This window comes from Monopterus albus, unplaced genomic scaffold (assembly GCF_001952655.1).
Source record: "Monopterus albus unplaced genomic scaffold, M_albus_1.0 scaffold4.1, whole genome shotgun sequence".
NCBI lineage: Eukaryota > Metazoa > Chordata > Actinopteri > Synbranchiformes > Synbranchidae > Monopterus > Monopterus albus.
Genome location: NW_018127884.1, coordinates 6,291,593 through 6,313,990, shown reverse-complemented (window position 1 = coordinate 6,313,990; position 22,398 = coordinate 6,291,593). Strand labels below are relative to the sequence as shown.

General features: G+C 41.5%; 1 protein-coding gene across 1 annotated transcript in view; it reads left to right on the top strand.

The window, feature by feature from the left end:
• The window catches only part of zfhx3b (zinc finger homeobox 3b), a 232,069-nt gene that overhangs the window by 62,447 nt on the left and 147,224 nt on the right, over positions 1-22,398 (top strand). Inside the window, exon 4 of the mRNA XM_020607491.1 lies at positions 20,574-20,938. The gene's annotated coding sequence lies outside the window, so the exon portion shown is untranslated. The remainder of the gene's footprint in view (positions 1-20,573; positions 20,939-22,398) is intronic.

The window sequence follows — 22,398 nt, the reverse complement described above, 5'->3', positions numbered from 1 at the left end:
AAGAGTGTGCATGATACATGTTAAATGAGCCACTTTTGTGTGTGGTGAGGAAATGTTCACAACAACAAAGCAACTAAAAAAAAGTTATTAAATATTTGGAAAACATTTTGATTTCTTTTATTTCTCCTAAATTGAAAAAAGCCACAGTTTAATTGAAGCCTATCAACAACCGTATTTTCTTTGTGTTTGTATGTATAAAGAGAATTTCATTATGCACCACACAGGAATGCTTAATGTATTCTACAGTTTATTAACAAAATTATATATAGGTGATTCTGGCTCTTGGCATAGAATGTTCATTCTTTTTATTCAACTGCGTGTTCATGGAGGTATGAACCTAAAGAGTGTAGGCCTTTTTCTCTGAGTGCTCCCACACCAGAGCTCCAGTGCTCAGTGAGTTCATTAGCATCAGGGTCTTCCCTACAGTTTGTTGAGGGAATTATCTCCCCTCACATCCACAATTATTCACAAGGAAGTCACATTTAAAATCAATCAATGGAAACTTGATTTTCCTTAAGCATTGGCGGATGATCCCAAAAGCCTTTTGACTCCTCCTCCAGTGCACCACCACTTGGGGCCTTAAATCAAACATTCACTGCTGTCGTTCAGTGGTCCAGTCAGTTGTCTGTTCAGTGATAGTTCCAACAAAATATAATAAAAAATTTAATCCATTTTAATGAACTGTCAAAGTGTCAAAAACATCCCAAAGCTAGCTATATCCACATCAGTTCAAAACAGCAATAATCTGTTATTTGCCACAGGTTACACAACCTTCTTGCAGCCATTTTCATCTCTGAGGTTCACTGTTGATTATACATTCAACTTTGCCTTGATCATAAATGTTCCTGTTACTTCCTCGTGGATGTTTATATCCAGGATGCAGACTGTTCCTTTTCATAAGGTCTTTGATTTTCTCAGAAATTTCCAGTTTTTATTTTACTGTAACAGCTGAATTCATGATCACAGCATGTGCTGGGCCTTCTCTGTCCCATGTTGTCATCAAGCCAAGGCAGCTCGTTGACATCCTAGCTACTTTGGTCCACAGAGAGTTCTTTCTAGACAAAACATAACAAACCAAAATACAATTAATAATAAATAAATTCAAAGAATTGCTTTTTTCTTGATGCTGAACATTTAACCAGTTCCAGCCTTCCTAATATTGAATCCTGTTGAATTTCATGCAAGCATGCACACTTCTACACATGCAACAATGTACCTGAAAGTGCCACAGGGCAGGCCAAAGCAGTGTAGGTATTAGTAATCTGAGGTAAGAGAATCACTCCCTTTCTTGTACACTTACACATTACTTTGCACTATTTCTCCATCTGTCACTTACCCGCATACTTAACGCAGTAGTCATTACTCGCCCCACCTCTCCCTCCCTTAATGAGGCGGCAATTACCATAGGCTTCTCCCTAATCCCACTGGCCTGGCAGCATTGTCCGAAACCTGCCTCTCCACCTGCCTTCAGCTCTGCGTCTGCTTCTCTCTCAGATTCTCTTCTCTTCCCTTGTACCTCTTCTCCCTTTCACTGTGGCTGCAGACTCTCTCTCTCTTTCTCCTTCCTCTCTGCAGCCTCGATCTTTCGCTCCTCCCATCTCTGAGCTCTAGGCTGCTCTGGGTTTTAGACAGATCACTCTCACAATGGTTGATCAATACAGGTATTGATCCACTGGCAAAATGTTTAGAAAATCATTCTGGGCGGCTGCGGTGCAGCAGGGAGGGGGAGGCGGGGCGACGAGAAGGCCAACGTGCCATGCCATTCGCTTGCAAGAACGCCAGCACATACCTGATTGGCTGTCTGTTCGCCTGCCTTGCCAGGAAGAGGGCTGGCATAGTCTGGATTTCTTTTTCATTGTTGCTTGGTATGCCACAGCCCTCCCTGGCTTACGCTGTTAACTTCCCAGACCACCAAAGCAGAGTGCAACAGTTGAACCTTTTCGCTGCTCGATCTTGACTGCTGGCCAAGCAGTGGCACTCACTCTCTCTCCTTTCACAGCAGCCAAGAAATTAATTTGCATAAATTAGCAAGATGCAGGCAATCGCAGTCTAATGATCCGCTGTCATTTCATTACCCCCTTGCTCCCCTCTCCTAGCAAGAAAACACGCCTCTTCAGTGCTGCCTTGGTGCTCGCCTACAAGTGCACATGCCCACTGCGGGAAACTGTCACCTCAGAAATGTTGTAGTTTCTTTTACATATACTGTATATACACAATGAACACACACATACATCCCACACAGATCCCAGCATGTGTGAATGTGGGGAAGCTCATAGCCTGGCGATGTGCAGAAGAACACCCATCCACAGCATGTCCCCGTTGTGCTGTCACAAGGGAACAGGGAGCAGTCTGGGGATAGCACTTCACCCTGGCTTTCATCCTTGCCTCCCTCCAGACACTCACACTTTAAAGCTTACTGTAAATAATAGGATTTCAGTGTTTGTTACTCCAAATGTGGGGATCATTAGCAACATTAGTAGCAACACAACAAAAAACACACAGTTGCTCCACTTGGGAATGCTATTGACAGGCCAGCTTTGTCAAACACTGGAACACTTCTGTGCCATGCAGCTATATAATAGATTCAAATGACAATGTTTATCAAAGGCTTTGTAATTCAGGGAGGGGCTTTTCCTTCTGTCTTGTTGAGGGATGATGTATGAGATGTTCTTTACACAGAGACGTTTATAGCAGTGTGGAATGCAGTGTAGTGTAACTTTTTCCAGAATCACAACTCTTGTTGAACCAGACTAACATCTGTCAGCCATAAGGCCAGGCAGCCTCTGTGACCTGGAGTCAACCTCACCCCTCTGGTTGTTGTGGCTTTGTCTGTCCCCCTCCCTCTCTGGCATCTAACCTAGACTCAAATGCCCAGACAGTGGCCCAAACTGCAAAGTCTGGGCATTGCCCAGTCCATTGTCTATTGCAGAACAGTGTTAAGCTAATTATGGGAGATGATAAATATGACAGTAGCTGCCTTTTGCATTCTTTTAATTAGCTGCAGCAGTTGTTTCTGCGTGGCACATGATGGAAAGGGCCTCCTTTGTTTTTTTAGAGGTCCTAGGAATATGACCAACACAAATGTATACAGACATGTACACCCAGACAGGCACATCTAGGAAGTGTCACTCACACATGTGCTGGAGAGTGGTAATTACTCTAACACATTCAAAACTGGCCACATCCCATTCATTACCATAACATGTTGTAATGAAGTTAAATCCCTCATCATGTTGTCTGTGGTTGGAGAGTGGTGTGTGGCTGTTATCCTCCTCTACTCCAGATGTCTTCCAGGCTGTCTCTCGACAGTGCTGTACTAGACTGACAACATGACATTCAGTACCCCATCTTTAGCCTTTTTCTTCTTCTTTTTTATCTCATTTTTTTCTCCTTGTAAATTCATTTTTACCTCATCCATCTTTGTTTCTTTCCTCCTCCCCTATCCCATTTTTCACCTTCTGTTCCTTCTTCCACATGCCCTCCCATCTCTAAGAGAGAGTGTTATTTATTTTATGTGAATGCAGGGGCTCTTTGGTGCATGCTTCTCACAGAAATCAATTTCAGCTCAGACAGCATAACCAAACAAAGCACTGCACTCGTTTCAGCATGGGCATAGATGTAACCCATCTCTCTCATTTTCTCCCTCCTGCTCCTATATTGGAAGACATTTTGTTCTCACTCTGATGCCATTATGTCAATCACCACAGACACATGCTGATGTGTGAATGCAGCTGCTAAATGAGTCATGGCAAACAATGATCATTAGAGACTGGTGAGTTTATGTCTGTGAATGTATATGCCAGTTTTGTTGCATATGATTGTCACCTTTCAGTCTGTTTACATACATAGAGGTTTTTACATACACATAAGTGTGTGCACAGCCTGTTCTATCTATGTATGAATGAATTTTTTCATTCCGCTTTTAAGACTCTCCTTGTCCTTACCAGATGACAACACAGAGTAGAGCCAAGAAGCAGGTTTTTCCCACTGTTGTATGAATGAGAACGACTCAAGCTGCCAGCTCTCATGTATCCTTTTCTCTGCCAGCCATCCTCTTTGTAAAGTAGCTGAGACCACCAGTTAATGCAGCCGCTGGATTGGCCTCTTTCCTGGCTCTGCTTTTATTGATTTCAGCCAGACACAGAGACAGACAAAAAAGAAAGGGCCTTTTCAGGAAGAAGTTAAATGGTCAAGTAGCGGGTGGAGGGTGGCTTTCACCACTTTATTGACGAGGTGGAAAAATGTCACTATTATGGAAGCCCTTACAGCAGATAGTGAGTTGATTGGATGAGTGCCCCCAGGTCAGAGTGGAGCACATTCCCCCTGCAGCCAAACGAGAGCAAATAAAAGGTTAGGGAATCCACGTGAACTGGAGGTGAGGCTTCTTTCTACCAGGCCTCTTTTTAGGCAACATTTCTCTGGGTGTCTAAGGCAAAGAGCTTGGACTTGAGACCAAGGGCTGATCTCTGGTACACTCCTTCCCTCTGAACTCTCTTCTCAAAGCATTCTGGATTCAAAACATTTTAGACTCTAGCTCTTGGGGCTGTCATGTTTTATGTGTTAAGCAAGACAGATGTTGCTATACAACTTAATAGCTTGTGTTCATAAAAGAGTGTGAGACAGAAAAAGTTTTTGAGAAATGCAGACATTGTGGTCTGTGATCATATGACTCACACTGACATGTCACTATACATACAGCAGCTTTGAGTGCACCAGTGATGGGCAATATTTGTCGGAATGGCCATGAATCTTGTGAATCCACATATTTGTCACCAAAAATGAAAATACAGTATTTTACAGTATTTTGTGTCATAAAACAACAGGCAGGGGACAACATTTAGATTGCCCCTAAGGTTAGAGGAAGAAGTGCCTGACGGGATATGTTCAAAGAGAGATTGGGTGTACAGTAAATTACAATGAAATTAGGCATCTAAGGGCCCTGACAGAGATGCGCCTATGAGACAAATGACGGGGGTTCAAATACATGCCACTCTCAGGCCCTGCTTGGTGATGTCAATTAGGCTAATTAGCCAGCATATCATCTGGCTGGCCCCTTCTAGCAGCACAAGACGGACCCCCGGAAAGGTCACTGTGCCACAGCAGAGACAGAGCAGTGCTTAATCAGAGGTGAAATGGTTTCTTTTCTAAATTGATTCTGGTTTGACTCAGACAAGAGTGTCTTGTGTTGAGCCACTTAAAGACTTAAGGGAAAGGCTTTTAAGAGGGCTTTTAAAACAAGACTTTAACAAATAAAAACTGTTCTGGTCAGACCTGGACCTGGTCCCAAAGAGCAGCAGGCTATATGAAAGATCTGTCTGTCTGTCTCTGTCTTCATCTCTTTTTGGTCTCTTTTCTCTGCTTTTCTCTCTGTGTATTCCTTTGTCTCCTGCTCTGCATGAGAACAGCACACATTCACATATGGACACAAACTCAAATGAACTGAGAAAATTTATGCAAACTCTGCAGGAAACTTTGTCCCTTTACATTGTTAAAAAAAGTAGAATCCCTTTTATAATGTTGACACAAAATAGAACGAAATAAATATTTTGTCTTCTCTCTCACAGAGTAAACTAAGTACCATTAACATTGGACCCCTGAGGCGTTATATCTTTTTAGACCCTCTTTAAGGTTCTTTTTTACAACAGGCTTGTCACAGCCATGTATACATAGAAGCAAACGTCTAAGCTCGCCCACACCCACACACACACATCTGCACACTGCACATTCACCAACTCCCTTATGCTGAATGCATAATATATGTAATGAAATAATGTTTCCAGTGGGGACGGCTGTGGCTGGGGGATGAAGATATGTAGTGAATATCAATGCCGTTCCCCCCAGACTCCCTGGTTCAATTGGTGTGATGGTGGGGGGTAAATGAATATGTGGGAGTGAGAGAAGCTTTCTCCCTTTGCCCAGAGCTACAGTGAGGAGTCCACACAGATAGAGGAGGGGTTCTTCACTGGCCCACTCACTCATTATGAACTTAAGATTCATAACTGATGTGTCCTCTGACGTCCTCATCATCCCATGTCCAAGCTGGTGCTAAGTGGTTGTATTCGGAGGCGTGGCACCTCATTAGCATCCCGTGCTAACCACTTTTAATTACAAAATCCAAAGCATGGTGGATTTGTGGCCTATTCACAAGCCACTGCTAGAGAACAAACACTAGCCTTCATGTGGTGTCCAGTCTTACCATACCACTGACACTAAGGCATGAGTTTAACCTGCTCTGAACCACAGCTTCTCCAGGAATCTCAATGAAAATCAATGGAGAGACAAATTACATTTTCCCCTGTGCCTCACCTTGACTGACTCAAGTGAGCTCATCTGTTCCATCTTGTCAGAGTGAAGATGCTGTGTCTTTGTCAGCTGGAGCTTTGATGTTTTAAACATTACCATTAATAATGTTTTCAGCATCAAAATTAATTGCTTTGCTACTGTGTCCTGCGCTTTTCATCCTAAGCTGAAGCATGCATAAATCAAGACTAACTATCTTTGTCTTGAAATTTTGAGGTCAGGAATTTGGGATGAGACCAAACCTTGAATGTAGCCGAGTGGAGAAAGCTGTGTTTGTGTATCTCTCTCTGTGCGTGCTGTGTGTTGCAACAGCATTACATGACTCTGTTAGGTGTAGTGTTGCAAATACTTGTGTTGGAACATCTGTAATTTATGTTGGAAAATAATGGAATATGTGAATATACGGTATGTAGTACAAATTAGCACTGTACCGTGCAGTTATGTATGTGGGCTTGTGTAAGGACTGTAGGGGTTTTGGGTACTTTTCCATGACCTCAATTTCAGTGTAATGGAGAAATTTGAGTAAAAGATGCTGCATGATCTAGAATGCATGAACTTTTGCCCAAATAACCAGAATGCCATTCCAACATGGCTACTTTTTAACAACAAATTTTGAAATATTGTAGCTGTCACTGAGTTAGCTTTTGGATGAAGTTTATTACAGGATGTGGTGACTTTTGAATTAGTTTGGATTAGACACTAGAGAAGTATTTTTGTGACTTCCAGATGTTTTGTTATCTATAATTCCCAGCTGTGTTCTGAAAAGTTAAATGAGCTGGAAAGTTTCTGTCCAAGTTCTGTTATACTCATCAAACTCAGGGAAATGTAATTAGTGCCCTTTTGAGTTCAAATCGCCTAGCAACCCACTCCTAAATAAGCCATAAAAAAATTGCCTTCCGTTTTCATTTAGCCACACCTATTTTCTGCCAAGCACCTCCTCCTGAGTGGCTTTGGCCCTACCCAGACTCTGGGGCCTCACAAAGTGAAGATAGGGTGAGGAATGTGTGAAGCATCCAAGGAAACATGAACTGCTATTTTCCCACAAGTATGAAAAAAACAGAGGCCATGGCTGTGGAATCTTTCTGACGCAATCAGCTCGTGGGATGGCTGCTGTACAGTTGGGATTTGGACAGAGGCTTAGGTCAGGGTGTTGTTAAAGCTGTACTCTGAGGGCTTAAAGATCTAAACTGGGCCTGGGTGGGTCAAAGAGCTGCTCATGATGATAAAACCTGATGAACAAAACTGGATGGAAAGATAGCGGGAGCACTCCATAAGTCCTGCTGTTTCATTTTTTTACAGGCATCTGTGGGGCAGCCTATTAATTGTTTGTTGGCCAAAATATCATTAAAAAAGCAGATGATAGGGTGGCTTTTAAGAGGTGTGAGATACAGCAGGGTGTTGAAACAGGAGAGAGGATCACCGAGGAGGCCCCAAGAGGCCCTCCTAGAGACCCAGATGATTACCACACTACCTTTGTTTCTGTACTCCTTCATACATTAAGACACTAGGTTGAAAGGAATTCCCAAACACAAAAACAGAGCAGACTTCAATGAGTCTTTCTTTCTTTCCTGATCTAATTATTGCTCCCCCTTAATCGCTGTTATATTCATCATAGTGCTCAGTATTTATAGGGTCTGTTTTCATCATAGTAATAATGACGCTCTGGAATTCCCGTGCAGTGAGAGAGGGAGAGAGACATACATCACAGAGTATATAGATGAAGCAGCTGGAGAAAGGGAAAGCTGGTTCTTGGATCTAGATATCACTTGATGTTAAGGAGGCCACAACAACAGGCTGCTCCACTACCTCCCTGGAAAAGCCCTCTTGTTTAGTCTGGACGCTCCCCTGTCTCCTCTCTGCGGAGTCTGCAGATGAACTTGCAGCAGCTCGGCCCTAACCTCTGATCCTTGCGTGGGCCTCGACTGGCTCCTAGAGCTGGCACTAAGCCTGTCTCACTCTTTAGGCCTCTTTTGAGCTTGGAAATCTTACACAAATTCATTCATCTTCCTTCCTTTTTCACATTTGGCTTCCTGTATTAACAGATCTTTCTTTCTTTCTTTCTTTCTCACCTCTACACTACACAGTTCTCCAAGTCTGCATCCAGCGTACTCTGGATTCCACTCTCTTCTTCTCTTTCATATCTTCATTTCTCTCTGCCCCCCTCCACCTCCAACCCACTTCGATTCCAAGGCAGCCCAGTGCCTCCTATTTTCTGCCCCCACAGTGTTGCTCCCAGTATTTGGGTATATATTTAACACCCACATGTGAGGCCTGGTGAAAGTGCCTGGGGAATGGAAAAGAAAACAAGCATGCCCTCTCTCCTGGCCCTTTAGTGCTGGCCTGCTATAAATACCTCGGGGTGGCGCGCCAGTTCCAGCACCCGTGGCATGGGAACCTTTCTCCCTCCTCTTGTCCAATGCTTGGCCACTTCGGTCCAGTCTGGGAAGGCTTTAGCCATCAGGATGGCCTGCAGTATGGGTGGATGATTAGGTGCACACAATGTTGGCGGTGTAGGAACAAAGTATGGGGGGGGGGCTGTCTACTTCTCTGAGGATCATCTCTGTCTTCTCTTTTTATCCCTTCCCATCATCTCCCTTTTCAGAAGACTTCATGTATACTGCATTTATGTTGTTGTTTTGCCTTATGAAGCTTGTATGAATATGTGCTTTTCAAACTGAAAAAAAAAGAGATCCCCTTTTCTTCACAGCGGTGAAGCGTTTGTTATGTTACTCCCCCAAAAATTGATTTAGATTTTTCAAAGGTTTGTTCTTCACAGTGCCGTCTCCCTGTGTCGATGCACGACAGGCTCAGCTCATATTTTCAGAGATTGAGGTAATAGTTTTAAACTGACAGACTAAACATCTCTCTCCCCGGCTGTTCCATTTTTTACAGAGTAAATAGTTTTATGTGCACAAACCCGCACACGCACAAACTGGGTGAGTGATTTAGTCTAATGATTATTTCTTTTTGGTTTGTGGGTGGTGAGGAGAATTTGCTGGGTTGTAAGTTTAAAACATAGGGCCTCTTGGATGCTTTCTTACCTTCTCTGTCTCTCCTCATTTGAAAATTTAGGTTAGCCATTATAGTTTTGTACAGTAGAAGCAAGGCAGACAATATCCTCCTGCTGTACATGTTAGCTACATGACAAAGTTTGGTGTTGTACACCACTAATATATATCTTATAGATTCATTTGGCAATAAACATCACCATTGATTATTACAGATAGATTGTGTCCATTCCACTGTCAGCTAAAAAAAAAAGACTTACTTGAGATCAACGCGTTTTGTTTGGTCATTTAACATACCGACTCTACAGATTAAAAGTCTACATTGTTGTTGCTTCCCCGCCAACACCTCTTAGCATTCTCCCAATGTCTGTTTTCTCTCCCTGTCTTAATACTCTCCTTTCCTCTCTCTCACCCCTACAAGGCTCACTTGTTATTTTTTTGTACAAGGTCCTGTAATTAAGTTTGACATAAGCACAGGGATTAAATATGCGGTTGAGGAGGGAGAGAAAGGAGCTCTGTTACGGTCTCAAGGCCAGCTGTAAAATGGAACCAGATTGTGACACTTGGAGCTGGAAAGTTTGGGAAAGGTGCCGAGACTCGAGCTGTGTTCTACTGAGGAGACCCGAGTCTTTCTCCAACTTCAGAGCAGCCAAAAGACTACCGCGTCTCCGGCCAAAAAAGCTAATATTAAAAATCCTTAGGCAGAAGACTAACAGTCAGTCCGATCCAATCATCATTTCTTTTTCAGCTAAAACACTGCCATCTCCTCCAGCTAAATATTAACTATTGTCTGTCCAACCAGATGACTGATACCCATAGCCCAGCCAAAATGTGCTGCCAAAACAATACTGAAAAGCAAAAAGCTAGCTAGTTAACTGCACAGTTATAATGTATGAGCATAATAAGACAACTGTTAGTTTACACTTATCAACCCTGACCAAACAACAGAGTTTGATTCAAACTAAATGGTAACTTCATAACAACGGTAAAACAGTTTTTAATGTGTTTACAGGTAACTGAGTTAATCTTGCATGTGAAGACCAAAAAAACAAACAAAAATAATCACACTTCTTAACCTCTCACTGATGGTAGGAGTGGAGAAGTGATTGTAACTTTAAATGATAATACAGCAGGAAAAACCATTTCACATGCTATCACTCAATCACTGACACCAAATATAGAGATATAAAGATCAGCCCCCAGTGCACCGAGCGTGTCGATAGGATTTTCTTCTGTTCTGAACTCTGAGAGGTCTCACATGGAACTTTGCATTCTTAAATAACTCTGGCAAAACGCTTTAATCTTAATGAGTCTGAACAGCAAATTTCTCATCTGCAGCAAAAAGGATTAGGAATGCAGAAAAAAAGACTGCTGTTCCACTTTGATGAATTGTGTTTAGAAAATCCCTGGGCATGAAGTTCTCCCAGTGAACAAAGCGTTAGGCGTGAACGGATGCTTTTAAACAACACAACTTATCTGAGAAAAACAGAACACACATTTAAGTGAAAATACAAAAGCAGAGCTGATTCGACTCCTTTGCAAATGATAAAAGTGACTAACTCTTTTTCCTCAATCCACTTAGCTACTTTTGGAATCAAACCTAGAGTAGTTTTGCACAAATTACGTGCATTGTGTTTTCAGTGCTTCATCAGTGGTGTGTTTATTTACTCTGCATGGTGCATTTTGCCATTGTTAAGCATAAATAAATGAATTCATAATTTTTTTGCCTCTAGGTAAAAACACTTGAAATGGATGATGTAGTGATGAAGAAGGGAGAGGATGAACAGAGACAGTTAAGTGCCAAGAGGTGTTGCACTCAAAACCACGAAAACTCTGTGGCTTTCACTGGAGTTTGCTTTGTTTTTTTCATCACTTAAAGAAGTGTGAAAGTGGAGTTAGTTAAGTATGCTATTATGCAGACATGTTTATTTGTATTTGATTAATACATTATTGATAATATGTTAATGTAATCCAAATCAAAGCAATTCAGCGTTTACTTGATTAATTATTACTCTGCGGTGTAATTTCCCCAAACAGTCTGTCTGAGTGGTAGGGGTTAGAGCAGTAAGCCTCTGGCTAGTTCAGACTGCTCTAACTACAAAGAGCCTTACTGCACTGGGACCTGCTCTTGGTTCCCCGTTCCATCCCCCCACCCACCTCCCTAAATGCCCCTAGGCCTTAAGAAAACTACTCTGGCTCATTTTCGCTGTATTTATTTTACCTTTCCTTCCAAATCAGTGCTCCACTTTGTTTCCCGTAATGGACATAAGAACAAGATATTGCTGATGTAGGCCAGACATATGATCCATATTAATGAGAAAACACCATCATGCCAGATAAATAACAGTATATATGTATATGTCCCTGCTCATGACAAGTCTCTGTGTTGCAAAGACATCAGTGTCTTGTGTAAATATTACCATGCACTTAACCTATATTGATCCCCCAGTAGGATGTATAGCCACTCCACCACGTTGAGTCTAAACATCTGGTCACCAGAGTGCTCCTTTGAATGACAGATAACATCTGGGAAGTCTGCTGCTATCACAGGAAACAATGTTCCAGTCTTCCCCTCCCTGCCCCACTATCTCTCTTCACTCTCTCCCCCTGTCCCTCTTTGCCCATGTCCTGCTCATAAGCACATCCCTCTCATTGATTTCCCATTAACCCCTTCTCGACTGTGAGAATCTGCCAACCCAGACACGCAGACACCATTGGATTGATTAACAACATAATGGCATCACTGTGACTGCCCTTTCTCATCTGTCTGACCTGGTCTACAGGCTGGTCCAGGCCAACTTTATACTGCACTTGCCCATCTTTTCCTCCACTTGTTCTTTGGCTTTTCACTGTTTTCAGACATCCCCGACATTCATCCTCTGGTCACACACATAACATTGGAACCGTCATTCAAAGCACAGAAATAAAAATTCCCATTTGCTTTCACAATACTGAACCTGAATGAGTGTGTGTCTGTGCACATGTACAGATATCTAACTATATAGGCTTGCAGGTATGTGCTGATTAGTTTCAATGAGGGCTGCAGTTTACAGCTCATTTTACACTGGACCTTTGTCGAGCTGCGGTCTACACATTTAGTTGCATCAAAACAGCACTGCAACTTCAGCTTCAATTACCACAGATGCAGACTAACTTTTACAATGAATAAGAAATTAAACCTGTTTCTGTGTGGCTGTATTGATGTGTGCATATGTTTAGATTTTTTTCTTTTGCCATTGAATAGACTGTGTGTTAAAATATATACTTACATGAAAGGAAGCCATCATATCTGTTTCACAATGTATTTACTCTCTCACTTTGCCAACTGCTTTGGTGGCAGAGATAAAGTAAATGTGTGTTTGTTAGGTTGTGTCTGTGAGCCGCAATGGAGGCGAGTTAGAAAAAGCCCTTCATTTAAGCATGGCATGCCTCCATCAGTCCTACTCTCTGATGTACAAAGAGCCCAGAGGAAGGAGCTTCACAGCTGTTTGTAAACTATGAGAACAGGAAAGGTCAACAAAGTAATGCAGTGCGTTTTTTTGTTACGCATTTTCATGTCTCTCTGTTCCATAGTGAAACAGCAGGGCTGCACCCTGCCTCAGTAGTACTGGTGCATTTAAATTACTGTTCTTGCCTGGAGAATAATGGTGAAAGCATAACCCCATTGTATTCTTTGATAAACTCTGGAAAATGCATGGTATAAGCTGAGGAAGAGGCGCGGTTTAAGGGCACAATTGCCTTGCAAATCTACCATGGCAAAGTTTTTCTGGGAGAGAGAGAGACAGTGAGGAAGACAGTGGTGAGAAGACGGGAAAATATGGAATCAAGGTTCTGGGAGAAAGAGAGGAAGAAGGGAAATGGAGGATCCAGCATGTGGGTAGAGTAGGGGGGTCTGTGTTACAGGGACATGTGTTATCTCTGGGTGCAGAGGTCTTTGTTTGCAGGGCAGAGAGGTATAGATTTCCTCTCCATGTCAGCGCCTTTATTTAGGGCTCAGCACAGAGGGGACAATAGCAAACTAATCCACCACTGAATCTGTATTAATATTCAAGCTGCAAATATTAATTCACAGCCAAAAGGAGGAAATACAGAATGTGTCAAAATGCTCAAACAAATAAGGAACAAAAAAAGCCCAAGATCCTTGACCAAAAATTCCATCTCAAGGCTTTCATATGAGTGCATTATTTTTACCAGGTCCTACAGTCTCGTCTCAGTATTCTGTTTGATTTCTGTATTAATCTTCATAATGATTTCCTATAGAAGAGCATGAGCTGGGGGAAGCTGAAGAGCTGCATGTTGTTTTTGGCTATTCTCCTCACTAAGCTCTGGATTTAAGATCTGGATTTGAATATTTATGATAGAAAATAATAGAGGTTATAAAAATAAGTCCCTGCAGAGCTGGGCTGTAAGTTATAGGGGTAAGCAATGCCTCCCACATCAAAGACGCCTGGTGATATTGGCCAATGGTCTGATGCTTGTAAATGCCTAGTTCTTCAGCCCAGCCCATCAGAGAGTGTGTTCCTCTTAAACATGTATGATCCAAAAATGTCACTCACTGTCAGTGTGTTCACTCAAGATTTAGTCAAGTTAAGTTATTTAGTTCAATTTAGGTTTGTCTATCTTGGAACAGGAGAAAACAAATCTGCCATTGGGGTGAGATCGTTTGACTTGTTTCAAATATAGTTTCACTTGTTTTGAGATTGAATCAAGTGACAGTATTTATAAGTGACAGGTGAATTCCTACCCTGGTTTCAACATAATATCACTTGATCCAAGAAAATGTTTTAAACATGCTGGTTTGCATTTGAAACAAGTGGCACTTTGCCTTCCGTTTGACAGGTTGTTGTTTTTTTTTTTCTTCATTTTTCATAGAATACTTAGATGTTAAGGATCAATACCAGACTTATGATGGTGATATTTTGGAGATGTGTGAAAAATGAAATGCTCACTGCTGTTCTCCTCCTAAGTTTCTCACTAGTAGGGCACGACGACCTGTCCCAACAACATGAGGAGTTAACATGGGCATACAGGGGCTGTGTCTGACAGTGTTATGTTAACACAGTATGTTAGGCAGTATTGAGAAGCCCCATATTTAACTGGCATAATGCAAACATAGTAACTTCTCTAGCCTTAAGATAATTCTCTCTGAGGTTACAGAAACAAAGCATTAACAAAAATGCAATGTGTGTTTTTTTAAACTTGCCGTTGGGTTCCACCGAGTAGTGGAACCGTCTCTCCCAAGATTGGTAAATCCAACCGGTGGGCGCTGCATCTTCACTCGACCACATACAGTCCCAACAAAGTGAAATTAATTCCAACAGGTAGCGTAGGACCTACAATAACATCATGAATTGTTAATCCGCTCGTTAACCAGCAACACATCACATGTGGCAGACACACTGGCCTCAAGCAGTCAAAACAAACAGGTACTGTGCTCCAGGGAGAATCCAGTGTTGATGAGCTGATCATTCACCTCCGTGTGGGGCTTCACTGGCCGGCTGCTTGCAGGTTAGACACGGTCGAGATGAAACAGCGAGTCCCTGTACAGGAACGTTTCCTGACATGCAGTAACCTCAGGCCCTGTATTTTTCTCCACATCCTCTCCAGTTGTAAAATTCCGCTTTTACAATGGCATCGGTGGATGTCGGGCAAGCTCACATGAGCATGCAACAGCCTAGAAATTATGACCATTCAAGGAAATCCTTAAACTATCACGTAAGACTTTATTTTGTTAATAAAAAAAGTCTCGTGAGCGAGAGTTTGTGAGTTGCTTCTGCATAGAAGTACTAGAACATACATACTCCTCATTTTTTGAGCTATAGGTCACGTCTAAGATGATAATTCATTGTTGTACCATTGTGGATAAGTCAGAAAACAAGGAAAGACATGCCATGGCCTCTTGAATGTTACTGTGCCACCAGTGCACTAAAATGTTAAATTAATTTAATGTAACAGGCCACATACACATAACCACAATTGAGGTGTTAAGTATCTTAACTACCAGCGTCAAATTCTTTTTAATTTTTGTCTTGCATGATATAGAATCACGTTTTTTTGCAGTAATTGTGCTTTATTATTGTCCAAGCATGTGGCCACACATGTCCATGCCACACCCTTTTCAGCACATACACTGGCACAGTAATCCCACACGAGGGGGTAGAGGCCTGTTGTACACCCGTCTGAAAAACCATTGTGATGTTCAAAGGGGCTTCACAGAGGCTCTAACCACTGATAAGGTCTAATGTGATGAGGGACTGTAAACTTCATCTTTTATACATGGCAACATAATGTGAAAGGTCAGCTTATCTTAATCCTCAAATCTGCAGCATCCAGGCCCGTGGCCCAGTTTTATGAAGTTAAAGAAATAATCTTATAGTCCATTCTGAAGACGGCCCTTATTATCTTCTCCGCAAGGTTCAATCAGAAGATATCATTAGGGTGTGCTGTGAATGCACTGTAAGGAATGATTATTTCTCTTTTCTAATCGGCCCCAATCATATCATAGAATCAGCTGGACTGTGCGCTCATGGTGAGAAGCTTTATTATGCCCAATGATTAATCATCAAGCACTACCTTATCCCTCCTAGACACGCAGCACACAGCTGGCTGGGTTCAGAGAGAAAATGGGAAAACATCACCTTCATCAGCACAGTGCTTACCTGATTTTCCATACTCTCTAGCTCACCCTCACCAAGGGCCTATAATAAAATGTTGTTATGCATCATCATCGCTGTAAGGATATCTGCATGGTTTTAAGAGGCACCGTTCTCAGGATCCATATACTGTAGCCTTAACCCTTGTTGGGTGCCAGTGGTTATAAAGGAGAACGTTATATTTTGCCCCGTTCATTGTTTTGAACATGCCACACCATTCTGATTCAGCTAGATTTGTGTTTGTTAACTTATTGATCTGTTCCCTTCCATAGCTGCCAGGAGGAATTTTTTGTTGACTTAAATAAAAGAAGTAACAACGTGTCCTTAAATTCCAAACAAATTAAGGACAAGTTACATAAACAGCTGTGAAGTGGAAGTCTCTACCATCGTTTGTGAATTAATGCGGGTCAAAAAGGTTATTGTCTCAAGACCAAGTTTGGGCAATTTGTTGTCTAGGAATCGTTTGTTCTCAACTGAAAGTATGTCAAATGTAGACAGATTGTGAAATATTTAAGTCTTGACTGCAGATCCTCATATTAGAGTGTTATTGTTTGTTTCGTTTTGTATTCCACCCCTAATTTGCCAGCGGTACATTTTCTCGGGAAGTCTAACAAACACATATCAACTTTAACAAAGGTAGAACCCATCCTGTAGCCTTAATTAGAAGGAAATTGTAAACAGACGCATGCCTTTCTTTTATGGATTATCCATACTTTATGACTGAATGTTTGAAGTTATGAGGGATTCTGAATCAGCACTGTTCAAGTGGTGCTCTTATAGGACATTGTTGTCTTCAATTATTTTCAGTTATATTCTCGTCTGTAAGAGGCAGAGGATCATTTATTATTTAAAGATGCAATCGTTGCTGTTTATCTGAGATTTTTAAAACCGGGTTATCTTTTCACATAGTTTTTTTTGATTAAAAGGAACAAAGTGTAATAAAGTGCAGTTTCAAATAGATGCTTGTCTCTCTAGCGCGAGAGCTCATCTGCCATTATTGTGATTTAATATGAACGGTGCCAAGCAGCTGCTGAGAGACAAGATCTAACAAGCATCAGGGATGCTTTAGTATGTACATAAAGGGTCTCCCACACACCATCTAGTACAGATGCGTGCACAAATACACATTTAGTTGCTGGCTTACAATCACACATATCTTTATCGATAAGTTTTTTTGCTAAACCTGGATAACAGAAAGACTCAAAACTAATTGTTTTTGCAGATGGATTAATGAACTTTCTTGGGAATACGTAGTGATGATTTGAGAAAAATACTGATCAGTGCCTTTTATTGTTTAACTTAACCATCTTGGGAGCAAACAACAGAAAACCATAAAGTTCAAAGCAACATGAATAATGGTACACTTTGAATTCATACACCCAGATGATTGGTATCCTGTCTGTTTAGAAGACAGCAAGAAGGAGCAGATTCTCAGCCTGCATATCCACATTCAGTCAAAGTACTGTACTGTACCTTTTCAATACATCTTGCTACAGCATCCTTTGTTTCTTTACTCAATAAACTTGTCATGCACAGAGCTTCATTCCCCAAGTGCACCCTAAGAATAGAACCTTTTTTACCAGGTTTGAACAGCAGTCATAGTTCCAGCCCTGCTATTACATTGTACTGTTCTTACACATATTGTTTTTTTTTTAATCCCCAAACCCCATAACTCTTATTGTGTCCCTCTTATGGTCACTAGCATCCACTATCACTCTTGCTACTTCGGATGTTTAACTTTACACTGAAACCTTTGCCCTTGAGATCCTAGTGTTGGGAGATTAGTCCAGCCTCAACTGAAGTAGACAAACTGCAATCAATACCTGATATAAGCAGTATGCCTGGGTCAGGTGACCTTGCTGTATGGCACCCATGGCAGCTCTGGCGAAGTCCTTATAAATTCTGGGTGACTGACCCCTGACGACCTGGGCAGATAAGGTCAGTCTGGCCAGACTGACCTAGAGCCAAGAGGCCAGTGTCCAGTCAGTCTGGTTCTCCTATAATGAAGTGGTCAGTATTGCCTTTCTGTCACTCAGCAATTACTGGGAGAGATATGGAGCCATAGATAGGTGCTGAATGCACAAGGAAGCTGTGGCCACAGAATTACATTCATGAGGCAGAGAACTGGTAAAGTGACATGTAAACTACTCTAATATAGACTGGTAATGACCGTGAGCAAGATGGATCGAAAAGAGTCTGACAACTTCAGTGGGACTGCATTACATCTGTGCACGGGCAGCGGAAACACTACTGTAAAGCTGATGTTTAATAGCTCTTTTCACAAATTTGATGAATTGTTGCAAAGATACGAATAAACACAATTTTATCTCTCCTCCATGGGAAGCAGCATTCCTTATGTTATACTTAAAGCCATACTTCAGATGTCTCTCAGGTGACTATTATATTTGTAGATTCATTGATATAGACTGTAACGTAATGTATGTGAACATCAATCGGTCATCATTACTTGATAATGTACTGGGGATGATCCTAGATTATTGATCTAGAGGCAGCCATTGATAGAATAATCCCTAAGGTATTAATGACACAGGTGTAACTTTCAGAGTGAGAAGTGACCTAGTTAAAGACAAACAGACTGACATACAGGGAGAGGTCATGGTTCCTGCGCACAGAGAGGCCCGTGGATGTCACAGTGTTTCTCCCATGGCCAGTTGTGCTCCCTGACATAGGTCAGGGGCATGGAAATCCCCAAAGCCATTCAGTTACTGTCATCAGAGACTCTTCGCATTCTTCTCTCTGCTAACTATTTAGTTGTCAGTGATTTGCTTAAGTGGAATTGACTTTTATCTGCGGTGTGCTGTGGGGCTGCCACTGGCAATTCAGAATCCCCCTTCCTCAGTTCCTGTCTTAGCCTGGTGTCACATTCAACACATTGCTATTGGCAGCTGAGCCAGGCCTAATCAATAGCCCAGGTCAGGGATGGCCCGCGGCTCTGCTGTGGGTGGGCTATTGATCTGACACACACACACTCCCACAGGTCGCCCAGACAAACTGGGAAGTCGTGGCCTTGGATGGAGTGAGAGAGAGGGGGACGACAAATTAACAGTGCTGCGTTCTGTCTCCTGTAACTGCTGACAAAACTTTGTTTATTGATTAGCAAGCAAAGGACTGTATACTGTCCATTTAAAGGATAAGGTCGGCTATTTTCTATATTAACGGTAATTTAAACACTAAATACGGAGACTAAAACCAACAGTGATTTGCCTCTACTGACTGTTAATGCCTCTCAGTCTGCCAGTCCTGGATTAGCTTATTCGTTTGTGCAATAGACCTCCATTGGTGTTCAAACCCGATTAAAAATGCATCAGGACAATCTACCGCTGCACTGGTTGACATGTTTCTTCATTACAAAACACTGTTCAAAATACTGTTAATATAGAAAATGGTCAACCTTATCCTTTAAGATAACTTTACAGGATCATTATTATATAATAATTGAAATTTCAAACAGAAGTAATATGATTCTAAAATGCTGAGCACACATTAAAATCAGGACCAAGAAAAATTGGTAACCATCATCAGCCCCATCATAACCACACAAAACCCCATCAGGTAAGGCTCCGAAGTCCCCTTTGCTCCTGCTGTCCAAGCCTGAAGCCCTTTCACTTCTTCAGGGCTTTGAATCTAACTTGTCCCCAGTCTGCCCTGCCTGGCTGTCTTTCTCTTTTCTTTTTATCCATCTTCTTTCTCGTTGCTTCGTGAAACCTCTCTTGTCACTCTATGAGACCTGTGGCCGATGAGCAAGAGTCACTGCACATTCTTGTTTCAGTTTCAAGTGTTGCTCCCCATGCTCCTTATCAGCACCAAATAAGAACTCTTGGGAACAATTAAACATGGGCTTTAAACTCAAGTCTAACCACAGAGGTAAAAATAATCGCACAGTGTTTCCAAATGGAAGTGGCTTCAAAAGAGCGATTCAGCTATCACAAGCTGTCTGCTTCTCCTGCCTGTATTCCCAAACCAAATCTCTGTCACTATGGAACTACTGGAACATATGACAAGCATATTTACCCACAAACCAAGCCCATGTGGAATTCAGTCTTTTTTTTTTTTACATATTTTTTGTTCCTTGCTGGAATTGACAGATGAATAAATATGTATTGTCTATGAGACTTTGTTGTTGTATACAGAAGCTCCTCTGCAGAACAGACAATTATACTGTATATACTATTACAGGAATATGTCTTGTTCTGGTTACAGGGAAATTAAGTTTCTCCGGAAATCGTTTTTCATTTCTCATTTTAAAAAATCTTCGATGGTATGAGAGAAGAAACTACTCACAGCACTTCATTTGCTATTAAATGTAATCTTGAAATCATAAGACGCTGTCCAGCAGTAGTAGCATACAAATAATTATAGATTAATTTTGTTGGCTCTAAAAACAGCTGATTAATTTTGAAGTCTTAATGGAAGTCATACTGCTCTAGTTTGTTTCTCCTGAAATACATTTATTATGTGCTCAGATTTCAAGGATGAGGGATGGAAAATGTGGGTTTTCTGACAGGGCTGCCATGGAACTCTGTGTTTGCTGTCTTTGCTGTTCAAAATATGTTTCTGATGGTATTTTTTTCTTTTTTTTTCCCTGTTCCAGGTGATGGTGTCATCCTGATTTGTTCCTCATGTGACCTGGGAGTCCCTAAATCCCAAACCATATAGCTTTGGAAAACCCTGGAAATACCTGGAATTCTAGGAGTATACCACCAAAACTTCTTAAGGTGCCCAGGCACCGGATCAATAGCTTTACATTCTCTTTTATTATTTTTTGTGTATACAAAGAAAGAGACAAAAGTCTAAACGTTAGCAATAGCCGCTGGCCATCCACCATTGCTTCTACGAACCTGCTGTGACCAAGAGGGCGTGACCTTTCTGCCTGCTGGCTTCAAACAGACACTTGAAAAGGAAACGCAGTCAGAGAGGCTTCTGTGTGGTGGCAACTCAGACCAAAAACCCCATCAGGTAAGTCTCTGAAGTCCCCTTTGCTCCTGCTGTCCTAGCCCTAAGCCCTTTAACTTCTTCAGGGCTTTGAATCTAACTTGTCCCCAGTCTATGTCCCCCCACACGGTTAGCTCACCCTCAGAGCTGGTATAACAAAAAGGCTGGCTGATAAATGCCCCGCTTTCATGCTCTGCTCACTTGTTTGTTCCTCTTGAATAAGAGGCTTTGAATATGTTGAGGTTGTTTGGTTGACAGATGCTCACCCTGGGTTCTTCACTTACCTCTTGCTGATTTGGCCAGTGACCAGCCAAAGCTAGAGCAAATGTGCTAGAAACATGACACAACTTGGCATGCGTGACCGGGTGGATCACACGCCATATACACAAGCATGTTGTCATTAGCTACTGTTTGTATCACACTGAGTGGACATGAAGACATGCTCTATGGTACATACACCAAAACCTGCAGACCATACCACCTCCAATGTGCAAATGGATAGGAAATACATTTTATTTATAATTTCACACAGTGACACATCTACAGGATACTCTCTACTGTATGCACTCCATTACAGTTATCAGTATTGCTGTCGGTAATGGGATGTATGAATGTTCAAAGATGTACGTATCTCTTGGTTTTCTAGCTGATAAAATGTCACCACTATTTCTGTGTGTTTACAGATGTGCAAATGTTATGTTGTGTGTGTGTGTGTAGTGTGTATAAGAAAATCTATACAGCATATGTTTCAATCTTGTTTCAGAAATGTGCTAAAATTGCACATTTCTGATGCATACGTTCATTTTTGGGCTTCATAGCACATGGTTGTGAAATGAGTGTTTCCATTCAGAGTGACTTTGAAATTGATTTTGCTCAGCTTCAGTCTTCCAGTTTTGTTAGGGATAGGTTTCCCCAGTTATTTTGCAGAAGACTTAACAACACATTTTCAGTCAGTGATTATGACCCAATCCAATCTGGACTAAATTATTCTGCTCGATAAGGGAGTCTGAATAGTTTTATTTTTTTCTCAGGCAATGGCTTGGAATCAAATAGGGTAGAGAGATTAGGCTATGTACCTACATGGAAAAGCATTTCCTCCCAACCCAAAAGCTAATACTGTTAGTAGCTCTTCAACTGAAAGGAAGCGCTTTTTTTTTAATATGCCAAATTAAAAATAAAAAAATGTTCAAGAGAAAATTGTTTGAAAGCAGCAGGACATCCGGAATGAACTGTGTCATTAAGAATCACAAGAGCTTTGACAAAATTTGGGCCACTGAAATTCAGTACCCAACAGCAAGTTTTGAAAATTTCAATGAAGAAATAGAAAAATAAATAAACAGCTAGTTTTTCTTTTTTCTGAATCTTTAAAGATTATTTTTAGTGTTAAGAAAAATAAAACTCCTAAAAGCACAAGAAACAGAATTTATTATTGTGGAGGTACTGAAGGTCGTGACCCGAAATGTATTTTCTGTAGAGCTTGATTT